The following is an 11,684-nucleotide window of genomic DNA, read 5'->3' as shown; positions in this document are numbered from 1 at the left end:
ATTGTGATAACCAGGAAAATTCAGTTATTTTCTGGTCTAGGCAATGAAGATGCAGTTCTGCTCTCTGCGTCCCTGTTACATTAACCTCTGCCATGAGGATTCTAGCTAATCAATAACAGTGAAGATATAGGAGTCAAAACTATTTTCTGAATTTTGGTGGTAGCCAGGAGTGAAATTTTCATCCTCCCTGAAGTAATCTGGCCACTCAAAAGATCACCCAGATTTTAGGACAGAAAGAAATTTTCTTATAATGGGGGACAGACATTGAAAATATGGGGAGAAAAAGCCTTGAATATAATAATAAAAACAGCTGAGAGATTTTAGGTCCCCACAAACTATGAACACATTGCAGTCACTGTGGCAGTGCAGGAGTTTCTAATAGTGAAGATGTTAGAGCCAGCTAAGATTGTATCTTGTTAAAGAGATTTCAAGGGTAAACAGGTGCCAGGTATCATTGGCCCTTACTGTCAAATCCATTTTAGTCTTCAAAATCAAGAACTTTGACATAGTGTGCATTTTCTTTGATCCAGATATTGGATCAAATATGGGATCAAAAAATGGGAAAATGCAATTTTTTTGCTAGTATGTAGTGCTTTTCAGCAAATGTTTTCTATGGAAACATGTGGATTTGTTACCTGAATGCATTTTAATCTGATTTATTATTTATAAATTTGCTCAGATATCATTGGTCTGTAGAAACTGTAGTAATCTATATCAAGGTATCAGTGGAGGTTAGTGGCAAATTGTTTCAGATGACATATCTGTACCTTTGAATGGAAGAGGAACCAAAGGAGGAATTTATTCCCCTATCCAGTATTTTCTGCTTTCAGCTGTAACTCGTACAAGACAAGGGTCTGCAGTCCAGCAGCTGCACTAATCAGATTCATCTGAGAATTAATTGGTGTCCTAGGAACCCTTTCTCATAAATTGTGAGCAAGTGGGACAGTGAAGTTCTGTACTGTACCAGTCTATTTTATTACAGAAATTTGAAAAGAGAATGGCATTTTTGAAAGAATGTGTTTCTGGAAATGGCAGTAGAAGTCTGTAGAAATCCAGATGATACTCTAGTTTTTGTACTTGCACGGGGACATGAGTATGGAAGTTCATTTGTGTGTGATTTTATATGATGGTGCACATGTACTGAGAGGTTCTGTGTTTTGGGCAAAGGATTCTGAATAAGAAAACAAATGCATTGAGGAAAAGCCTATCAATTTCATATATGTGCATGAAAGTTTGAGATACTTGATGTGTTTAAACAAGAATGTAATCTAGAAGTCTATTTATTGCATCATATCTCCAAGGCATGAAATTCCAGTAGAACTATTCATCTTTTTGACACTTAGTTTTTCTCTGAATTTTAAGGTTGTTTTCTTCCACTCCTGAATATATTTGGTGAATGTTTGGCAAATGACAATTCATTAAACTGAAGTTTATTGACATCAAAAAGAATCAGTCTCTCCCCAACCCAATAGGAAAGTGTTGTGTACCTAAGACTGCAATTGTGTTCTAAAATTTGGTTCCAAATTACTCTTAGAATTTGAAAGAAGCAGTAAATAAGAGCGTATAAATAGTAGCTCTGCAAGCAAGGTGTTTCTTTGCAAATAAAAATAATAATATGCTGCTGGTTTGTAATCCATGGACTATGGATCAGTCTGGTAACTTTTACATGTTATTTTGCTGAAAATGTTTTAATACGATCTACCTAGTAAATTATGTTTTGACTGAGTACTTGAGTTTCAAGGGATAATTAAAAGAAACTTTCAGTTGTGTATGTATGTTAATGAAAGCAAACTTCAGCATGATCAAAGGTTTTGGAAAAGTCTCCTAATACCAGATGTAATTCTGTCTGAAGGATTCATCTTAGCATCATTGAGGCATTTCAGTTTTCCCCTTGCTTTTCCATCCCCTAAAATGGAGAGATCTCCAGTGCATGTCTCAGCTGGATAGGCCGACACCAGAAATATTGCAAATTTATCTGCTGTCATTAAGCAGAAATATTTCCTTCCTTTTTTGACTAGTTTTCCCATTCCAAAACAGAATTATTATGCTTCTAGTGGATCTTAGACTTCTGTTCCAGGGTAAATGAACATCCCCTCTGATGTCAGCATCCTTGCATGAGGTGATTGGTGTAGAAAAAATGGGTACAGTAGGTGTCATATGATTGCAGTTTTCCTGCAGCAATTTAGAGTGTTATCTCCTTTTCTTGCTTGGGATCTGCAAGTAAGAAAATATCCAAAATTTGTTGAGATTTGGTGAAAAAAAAAAAATCTTGTTTAATGGTCTGTGTGGACTTAAGCATTGCTGTAAGCTATATGCATCTTTATCCCAGAAGAAATTAGGAGGAAATAAAAGCTCTTAAAAACAGTCTTCATACTCTCCATGAAAAAAAAAGAAAAACTTCCAGCAGGGATTGTTGACAAAGTGCTAAGTAACATGAGAAAAGGTAGCTGAATGGAGTCACTTGGTAATTAGCATTTCTTGTCAGAAAGACATTCTTTAGGAGTGTAAATTGTTAGAAAGGGGCAGTTTTAGCTTCGTTTTTGAGATGGCTAAATGGAATTTGCTAGTGAGATGTTGCAATGAGGAACGGGGGAGATTTTGGGTTTTGTTTTAGTACCTTTCAAGTGATAGAGGTAGAAATCAGAGATCTGAATGTGTGCTTTTAGAGCAACTGGCCTAATTCTGAAAAAAACATTTTGCTGATGTTTACATGAAGTGTTCTTCCTGAATGTCTCTCTTAAAAGTTTTTCTGCACTCCTTAACCTTTATAATGCTCCTTTATTCCCTTCCTAAGTATCTTTACAATGGGTTACTACTGTGCCACTCTGTATTGGGAATGGCAAAAGTAACTACACTGACTCTCTTCTGGATTGCACAAGAGAGCAAGTTTTATTATTCCAGAACTTCTTTTATAGACAGGTCCAACAAGGACTGGAAAGGTAAAACTCTCATTGGTCATTAAACCAACACATCACCATCACTGCACAGTTGGGAAAAACACTCCTTGACCTTCTCTTGCAAGTAAACAACAAGGATCCAAAGAACACCTGCAAAGGTTGTTTTCCTTCTCCAAGGACTGCTTGGATTCCTCCTTATGATTTCTCATGCCAGAGTGAGAGCCTTGTGTGACTTAGTTTCACACAGGCTCAAGCTAATGCCTGAAGCCAAAAAATCTCTTATTTGACCATTGTCAGCTCCCACACTACTGGTGTGGTACTGTGTTTCTCTCAGTTCAGAGCTTTATTTTCATTTAACACTCCTGGAAAGCCAGCTGACAGTCTGTTTGCTATCCCATGGTCTATTTACATGCCCAGTCAGGCAAATAATATATTTATGCCACTTTGCAATGACTTACCCATGTTTGGATGAGTCCCTTCATAGGAATGAAAACATAACAGCCAAAATTAGAATGTTTTCAGGACCCGAACAGAACAGAACAGTGTTTTGTGTCCCAGCCCAAGTACTGTGTAAGATCAGACGTGCATCACATTTTACTGAAATATAGATTCTGACCCACCTACTCTTCAAGTAAACCTCTTGAAACTGTTTGGCTGCTGTGCCAAAACCAGAAGTGTTTGTAGCAGCTGTTGGATTGAACGAGTTGGAGTGTCTGCTGGGGGAAGCATGCAACAGTTAGACAAAAAATCACAGCAGCTGAGAGAGACAACTACAACAGTCTAAGAGTCCTGGGCTGTATGAAGAGGCAAAAATGTTGGATAGATCACAAAGGACAGATTATGAGACATCAGTGAATAGAAATCTATCCTATTAAAATTAGTAGGACCAATTGCAGAGTAAAGTGCTGTTTAACATGCACCAGCTGCTCCTGCTTCTCTTATCTCTCTGCATGACACATTCTGGGACCGTCGAGTTTCCTCCCAGTCATGTATTCTCATCAATATCTCCATTCTGCTGGACTGCTTTGGGATTTATCTTTTCTTTTCATAACCTTTTCATAACCTTTCCTTTGATTTCTCTGGTTATGTCTTTTGCTGTAGCTTCTTCTTTTCTTCCATTCTTTGTAGGAGTCAACTCTACAGTCATTATTCACCTTATCAGCTACCAAGGGTGATTTAGGGTGTGTAATTAATTTTAAGCAGTAAGCTAGCTCTTAGAAGAAGCCTGAACATATTTATTTTGTAATATGTTTTAATCAATCAGCCACAATTTAGAGGCCTTACATGCAGAAAAATTTATGTGGTAGATACAGCATTAGAAAACCAGATGGTAAAGAAAAAATTGGAAATACAGCAGATGGGCAATGAATGATATGCAAATTAAATAAGGTTTAAAGGATTTTGGGGTCTAACTGTAAATTTTAAAAGGGAAAGACCTATTAAGTTAATTTTATCCTTTTCATCCTATATTACCTCATTTTATTTATTTATTTTTATTTCAATTTTTCTCTTTCAAATAATATTTTTTGGCTTGTAGTTTGGAATATTAAAAAGCTTCTTACTGAAACAGCATCACAAAGTGTACATCTTTTGTTATCATGCAGTTTCATGAAGGTCAGGCTAGAAGTTTTGAGTCTTCTGCACAAGGACTTAGTCGTGTTCTGTTTAAGTATCAGGTATTATTCCTTTTTGATGTTTATCAATGAATGCAAGGCAATAGAAAAAAAAAGTCCTCCCTTATAAATTTGTTAATGTTAACATCTGCACCGGTAATTTCTCTAGAGGAAAAAAGTTACTACCAAACTTTTCCCACATAGCTTACATTTACTGTACATTGACTTTTATAAAGCATTATAGCAGATGATAGATTTGTCATGGAGCTTTGTTTACACTACATTTGAAGCCATTCAACTGTAAAATCAGTTTAAGAAAGAGTGAAGTTGATTTCTTTACATGATTTACTTGGATTTTCTTTTTTCTAACAACAAGGTCCATATTGCAACAAATATATTACCTTCTGTTTCTGGGGAGAGAAATGGATTAGCCACCAAATGAAAACAGACAGTTTTGAATTCTTAAAAAAAACCCCAAACCCAGAAAACCCTACACCAAAACCCACAAAACCTAACAATAACTCCGTGACTTGAATCAGTAATGGAAGAAATGGAATCCTAGAAAGGGAAATAGATTTTGGAATGCATTTAAAGTAAAAACAAAACAAAACAAAACAAAACATAATAGCAGTAATGAAACAACCCCGTGTTTATGCTCATATTGGTGCACATTTTGAAACTGGCCAAAAGTTGTGGCAAAAAAAGCCTCTCCTAGAACAATGTCTCTATGGCCTGTTTTTAGAAGTGACCAAAACTTGATGGTTTTAATTTTTTATTTTTTTTAGATTGGTGTACCACAGCAAATGTCAAATATGTCAAGAGCTGATATAAGCACTAGAAAATTTCTTTTCAGGTGGTCTGAATTAACTCACCAAGAGAACTCAAAATCTAAATCAACCTCCAAGCTGTGTCAGCTGTTGTCATATTCACAATTTTTAGGACCTTTCCAAGGCAGAGAGCTGTGTATGCAGATATAGCTGAAGTTGGGAGTTATGGTCCCCTGCAGCAAACAAAATTAGGGACAAAGCCAAGAGTTCCAGTGATTCTTACAAAAGAGGCTTCTAAATTCTTCATGAGCAGCATGTTTTTTGTCACTTGAGCATAACTAGGTCACATAACCACAGAAGTGGCAAGCTTTGAAAAATCTGAATTTCTTCAAAGTATGGTGGGATTAAATCCAAAGCCTTGGATCTGAAAGATGTTCATAGACATGACAACATGGTTGTCTGTGAACCTTACAAGAGCAGGAACAGCTAATACTTCATGAGCATCAGCTCTGATGAGTAGCCAGCTTTCATTGGTTTGGATTTTTAGAAATCTATTCAGTTCAGTGTTTAGAGTGTGGATTAGTTTTATAGCCTTGAAGAATTACAGATTTTCTTTTCTAGATTAGTATAGGCAGCTGGAGTAATTTATTTGAAGCACTGGCAGTTTAATATTTTAGAAAAAGTTCCCTTTTCTCTCAGGATTCCATAAGAAAGAATTCATAATCTATTTTTTTTTAAGTTCCAGATCATGAGATCTGTACCTGAAAAGGCAAAATAAATATTTCTACAAAGTTCAAGTCAGAAATTAGACTACACAGTCATGCAGTAGTAAAACATGGGCTTAAAGGCATATATGTAAGTAGAAAGGTCTTAGTAACATCAAGTTTTCCTATCTGAAAATAGGAATTTTATTATTAGCAGTCTTTCTTGCACCTCTGAAGGCACAGAAAGGCAGATGGGTAAAAATCAAACTCTAATAAAGCACTCCAGGGTAGACTGAAGTTTGCAATAAGGAAAGGTATCAATAAATCTCTTAAATATTACATGGGTATTATCAAGCTCTAAGGTACATGTCAAGCATTGATATAAATAGCTAAAGTAAAGATGAAAGTGTCTTGCTCCTCTTTATGGCTCTCTCCAGATGTGTGGTGGAGCAGTTCCTCAGAGATGCTGTTCCACTCCTCTCTTTTCCTTCTGGTGGAAACAGGACTGACAAAGCAGGAGTGTCTGCAGCAGCAACAGCCACAGGGTTTTGGTTTTCACAGGATTCCATCCAGGAGGGAAAAGCAGCTGCAGAACTCCACAAGAAAAAACTTTTGGGGTGAGGGTTTTCACTTGCCCTGGCTGGCAGGGCTCTGATATGGGACTTGTGGGATGAAGAATTCATCTCTGAATCTATTCACACTGAGTTTTCCCACCTTCGTTCACCAACACGTGTGACATCCGATCCCCTTAAAAACTCATTTCATGATCAAGAGCCTTGGAGTTTCACCTTGCAGAACTGGTCTGGGGGGAATATGAAAAATTGTTACAAAAAAATTTATGACAGTCTTGTATTATTTTTTTTCTTTTAATATGGTAAATTTCTACAGAAATTATATCTATACTGGCTTTGTCTTGTCAGAAAGTTCAAATAATGACAGTTGCACATGTGACAGTTTTGGAAATATATTTTTTTTTCAAAACCTCTTAATTGTCAATCTGATAATGCTGTTTTAATGTATTATCAAAGTTCAGACTGTTATAATATGTATTATGATATGACACATCCCACTAATGTTTATATATATCATTTACGAAATTAATATGCAGCTATTGTAAACTCAGAGTCAAAATGACTGTTTGCAAAATCAGATTGTTTCATTAAAAACATCAAGTACATTAAAATAAAAGGAAATCTTAATATTCTTTATTGTTTTAAGACCAAACCCCTAAGTTTTATGTTTCCAAAATGTCTATCACAGTAAAGGATTTACAGAAGTGTAGACTGCTCTATGAGAATCATAACCCAAGGAGACAAAAGAAATAGTTTGTTGGTATGTATTTTTGAATGAAAGGTCCTGACAAGTTCTGGTAGTTAATTTTGAACTATTCCATTATATGTTACACTCTCTGCTTTGACATTCATACCTGAATCCAAGTCTTGAGAAAAGACAATTCCTTGCAATTTCTAATTAATTTATTAAATTAATTTAAAATTAAATTTTATTAAAACAGAATTGAGATTTTTCTTTGCATAATGTAAGAATGAATCACAGAACATTAGCCCTAGAATTTAATGTATGTCAAAGTGCACTTTAAAAATTATGTAATTAAATAATGGAATAAAATACTTTTGAAAATTCAAATGTGGTGAAGAGATTCTTCTATCTCTGAAAAATCCTTGCCTCAGGTAGTTGGGGTGAGAGGCTGCCCATATAGGAAATATCACTCTATCCTGTTTTTCTCCTCTAATTAAATAATCTTTGTTGGCCAAATCGTCACTGTTAGTCATTTCCAGAGACAGTTTCATAGACTAAACGGACCTTTAATCTGACCAAATTCAGCCACAGATGTCCTTGCTTGGTAATCCTGTCTAGATATGGAACATGGAAAAGATTCACTTATCACCACATAAGGACCAGATAGTTGAGATTCCCTGGCCATTTTGTTAAAGAAGTTGCATTTCCTTATTTCAGCTATACAGATGACAAAAGGACATTTTCCATTTTCAATTAGCAAATAGCAATTTGTGCTGCTTTTCGTGCCCCAAATTGAAAGTTTGGGGTCCAAGCCTGGCTCATAGCTGGAGCCCTGTGTGCTTTAAGAGTGTGTTGTTACAGGCAGACCCAAGACCCTGAAAGAATTTGTAGGATGATGATGATGATGATGATGATGATGATGATGATGATGATGATGATGATGTGTTTCTATGTGCTTTCTCAGCTTATTCCAACAGTGAATTTTGAATCTGTCTCTTTCAGGCCTGAATATTTTGTCACTGAGTAATAAGTGAATTTTTTATAATTCTATCTCAGTCTTTAGACAGGAACAAAAAATCAAGGCTTTATCAGGCAGGAGGCAATCCCACTGTGGGAGCCTGGAACACAACATTTTGATGATCATTGTCCCTAAGGGAATGAGATTGTGTGGGAAGCTTGCTAGTAAGGATTAGCCTTAGGTAGCAAGGACTAGCCTGCTGCTAAACCTGACTAGCTGCTTGTTTAGAAGAATAACCTAAAGGAGTGTGATATATTTGGTTTACCTTAACTTTAAATAATTTTTAAACTCTAATGGGGTATATAAGGTGAGCATTTCACATGTAATGAAAGCCCATAGGTACATTTACAAAGATAATAATAATTTGGAGAACTTCCTAGACACATTTGTTCTCATTCAGTTGGGGGAGAAAATTACAGGTAGGTTTTAACAATCATTTCTTTTAGTACACTGTGTACTTTACACTTGGATTGATGGATCTGTGGTAGATCCTCCCACAATAAATATATATATCTATTGTTCATATGTTGCTGTTCATTTACTAATAGATATTTTTTCTGAAACTCATTTATGATTGCTAGAAAATTTTATACATGAGTCATGAAGTTATGATGTGTTAGCCAGTTGGAAATATTTGATTATTTGATAACTTTATCAAATAGCATTAAAATCTGAGAGAACAGAGGCATTAGATAAGGAGAAAAACAGTGATATTTAAGGGGATTTAGGCCATAGGGACGGAATTTATACAAGAGTGATTTCCCTTGCTGTAGTGATAGATATGGAACAGCCTGTTCTCACACTGCTCAAGACAAATCCTCTGACAGGCAGACCTCGCCTACTCTCCCTAATCCTGGCTGGCTCAGCAGCTGTTCCACAGCCCTGTGCAGCTCACTGGGGGTGAGCTGTGTCTTGGACATGCTCTTCTTCCTCCCATTCTGCATTGTCAAGATCAATAAGAGAAATCAGTAGCCTTCCCAAACCTGCTTAATTTAGAGTCCTGTACTTGAGTGCTACTCTGTGCTGCCTCTCTAGTGTTTTATTTGTAAATAAAGTGGTCAGGGCATCATCTTGACCACTTCACTGGGTGTGCTGCTTCCTCCTGTGCTCCAGAGACCTTCCAAAATGGGAGGGAATCCTGCTTTCAAGGCACTGGGACACAACCCTAGGGAGAATAAAGTTGTGCATATATCTTTTATACACAGAGGATAACATATAATAAGATTGTGTCAGGACCAGCATCATGATTAAGATGGAGTGCATCCTTCTCTTAGGCCATAATGAGCAATGTTCATGAATGATTTTGGCTGTGATTTATCAGTCTCACTCTGTTCCTGGCCAGAGCTGTGATGCAGATTTCTGTGGTGGAGACCTGTTGTCTGGAGGTGGAGTTGGGTAAGCTGGTGATGGGAGACTGCCAGGTACAGGAGCTGTTGTTCCCTCGTGTCACCTGTGCCCTGCTTGTTTTACCCTGCTCCCTGTCATACCTTGTCTGCCCCCAAACACAATCAGTGCCTCCTGCCCCTTCCCTCCTTGCTCTCTGTCCTCACTCAGATGTAAGGAAGGCTGAGCATTTGCCACAAAATCTTTTTTGTGGTGGTGCCCAAGGTCCTGCTCTGGTCGTGTATGCCAGGCTGCTCCAGACCTCTGGCTGGCAGCTGTCATTAATGATCTTATCTTCAGGGACTTCTGAGGTTTGACTTGATGTGGCTGGCAATGTGTTTTCACAAGATTTGCTTCAAACACCAGCTCAGGAGCAAACTCTCATGCATGAGAGTGTCAGAGAAGTGGGACCAAAGACTAAAATGAGACATTAGCCAAATTGACAGCATAGACGTGGCTATAATTTAGAGAATTTTGAAACCAATATTTTGTATCTTCTATGAAAGGCACTTGTTGTAATCTTGTGCCTTCTCACACAGTGCATTTCGCATAACAATAATAGAGATAATTATGGTAATTACAATAAAAATTAATAATACTTGCCCTTTTTTCAGTAGATTTTAAAGTGCTTTTCAACACTGACTAATTAAGCCTAACAATATCTTGCGAGGTGGGTAGCAGGTGTTTGCTCATCTCTCTGGATCCTGTCACCCACCACAGTAGTACAGCTGCTTCTACTCAAGTCTCATTGACTTCTAAATTATCATCATGGTTTTCAGCAGATAATTTTCCCACATCCTCTCCACAGTGTGTCGAGGAGTGGAAGCCCTTTCTTATGTGACTTTGGTTTTGAGAACACTGGAAATATGCATGGAGAGAGGGCTTATGGCTCTATCCAATGTAGTAGGAATGGGAGGCCGTGCTGCCCTGTGAACTCAGGCATGCTTGACCTATGAAAAGGTGGAGAGCATCTTGGAAGGGAAGTATGAAAATCCTCTAGATTATGCAAGAAAATAACTTCAGATCACTCATCTAGGTAATGTTCAGTCAAAAAGTTCCAAAAATATCCAGACTTGCCAGCTAGGGAGAAAAAATTCATCCAGGTTCTGATGATGCTTGTTCCATAAACAGGAAAAAAAAACCATAAGGAATTGTAACAAAAAGGTTTATAAGATTTTTTTTAATCTCTTACCTCCTTTTCACCTACTCTCTTAAACATATACCCACATGGTGCCCTTATTGTATTTTTAGATGTCACTGAGAGATTATTCATGCTGAGGCAAACTACTGATATATGACCTGTTCCTCCTAATAATCATGGAGTAATCTGGACTCTTTGCAGCAACATAGAGAGCTTTGAGAAGGATATGAAATGACAGATGCTTGATTAAATTTTTAAAGGGTAAAGTGGAGGATGTAGGGTAAATTTTCTGAACAGCATACAGAAGACAACACAATTCCTGTTATTAGTTTACAAGAAATGTGGGTGTTAAGTAATAACTGGATTCCTACACAGATGTTTCTAATATAACTGCTGCACAAATTCACACCCATGCATTCCATGAGTTCAGACACAGGAAACTGGAATGGGTCTTTCAGTTCTTATATATTATCAAAATTATTATTATTAATTTTCTCAAGTAGGGTAACAGGATTATTAAGAGTAGATTTTTCTAGAATCATTGATTCTAACTCTGGTCCTCAGGAAATTAATAATGACACATAATCCATTATGAACTTTGGATATGGACACCATATCAGCCCCATATTATGCCACATCCAGCAAATATCTTTGACCATGAGGACGCTTGTGCACCTATCAAGTCAGTAAGCACCGAAATCAGATAGTTTGTAAAAGAACACAGCCCTGAACAGGGAAATTAGAACATGTACATCAAATTTCTTCTGAATTGAGTCTTTATACAAGAGACTTTTTTTTCCTTAGTAGAACTGAAGGTTGTAGGAAGAGCAAAGCCCAAATCCTCCCAAGAGGCCAATCAAAAGAACAAAGGTGCTACTAAAAAACCTGAATCATTTTGAATCAC

The sequence above is a fragment of the Pseudopodoces humilis genome, chromosome 2 (genome assembly GCF_049639895.1).
Source record: "Pseudopodoces humilis isolate 2021_Gansu_Grassland_sample_001 chromosome 2, ASM4963989v1, whole genome shotgun sequence".
In the NCBI taxonomy this organism is placed as follows: domain Eukaryota; kingdom Metazoa; phylum Chordata; class Aves; order Passeriformes; family Paridae; genus Pseudopodoces; species Pseudopodoces humilis.
This window is presented reverse-complemented; position numbering follows the sequence as displayed.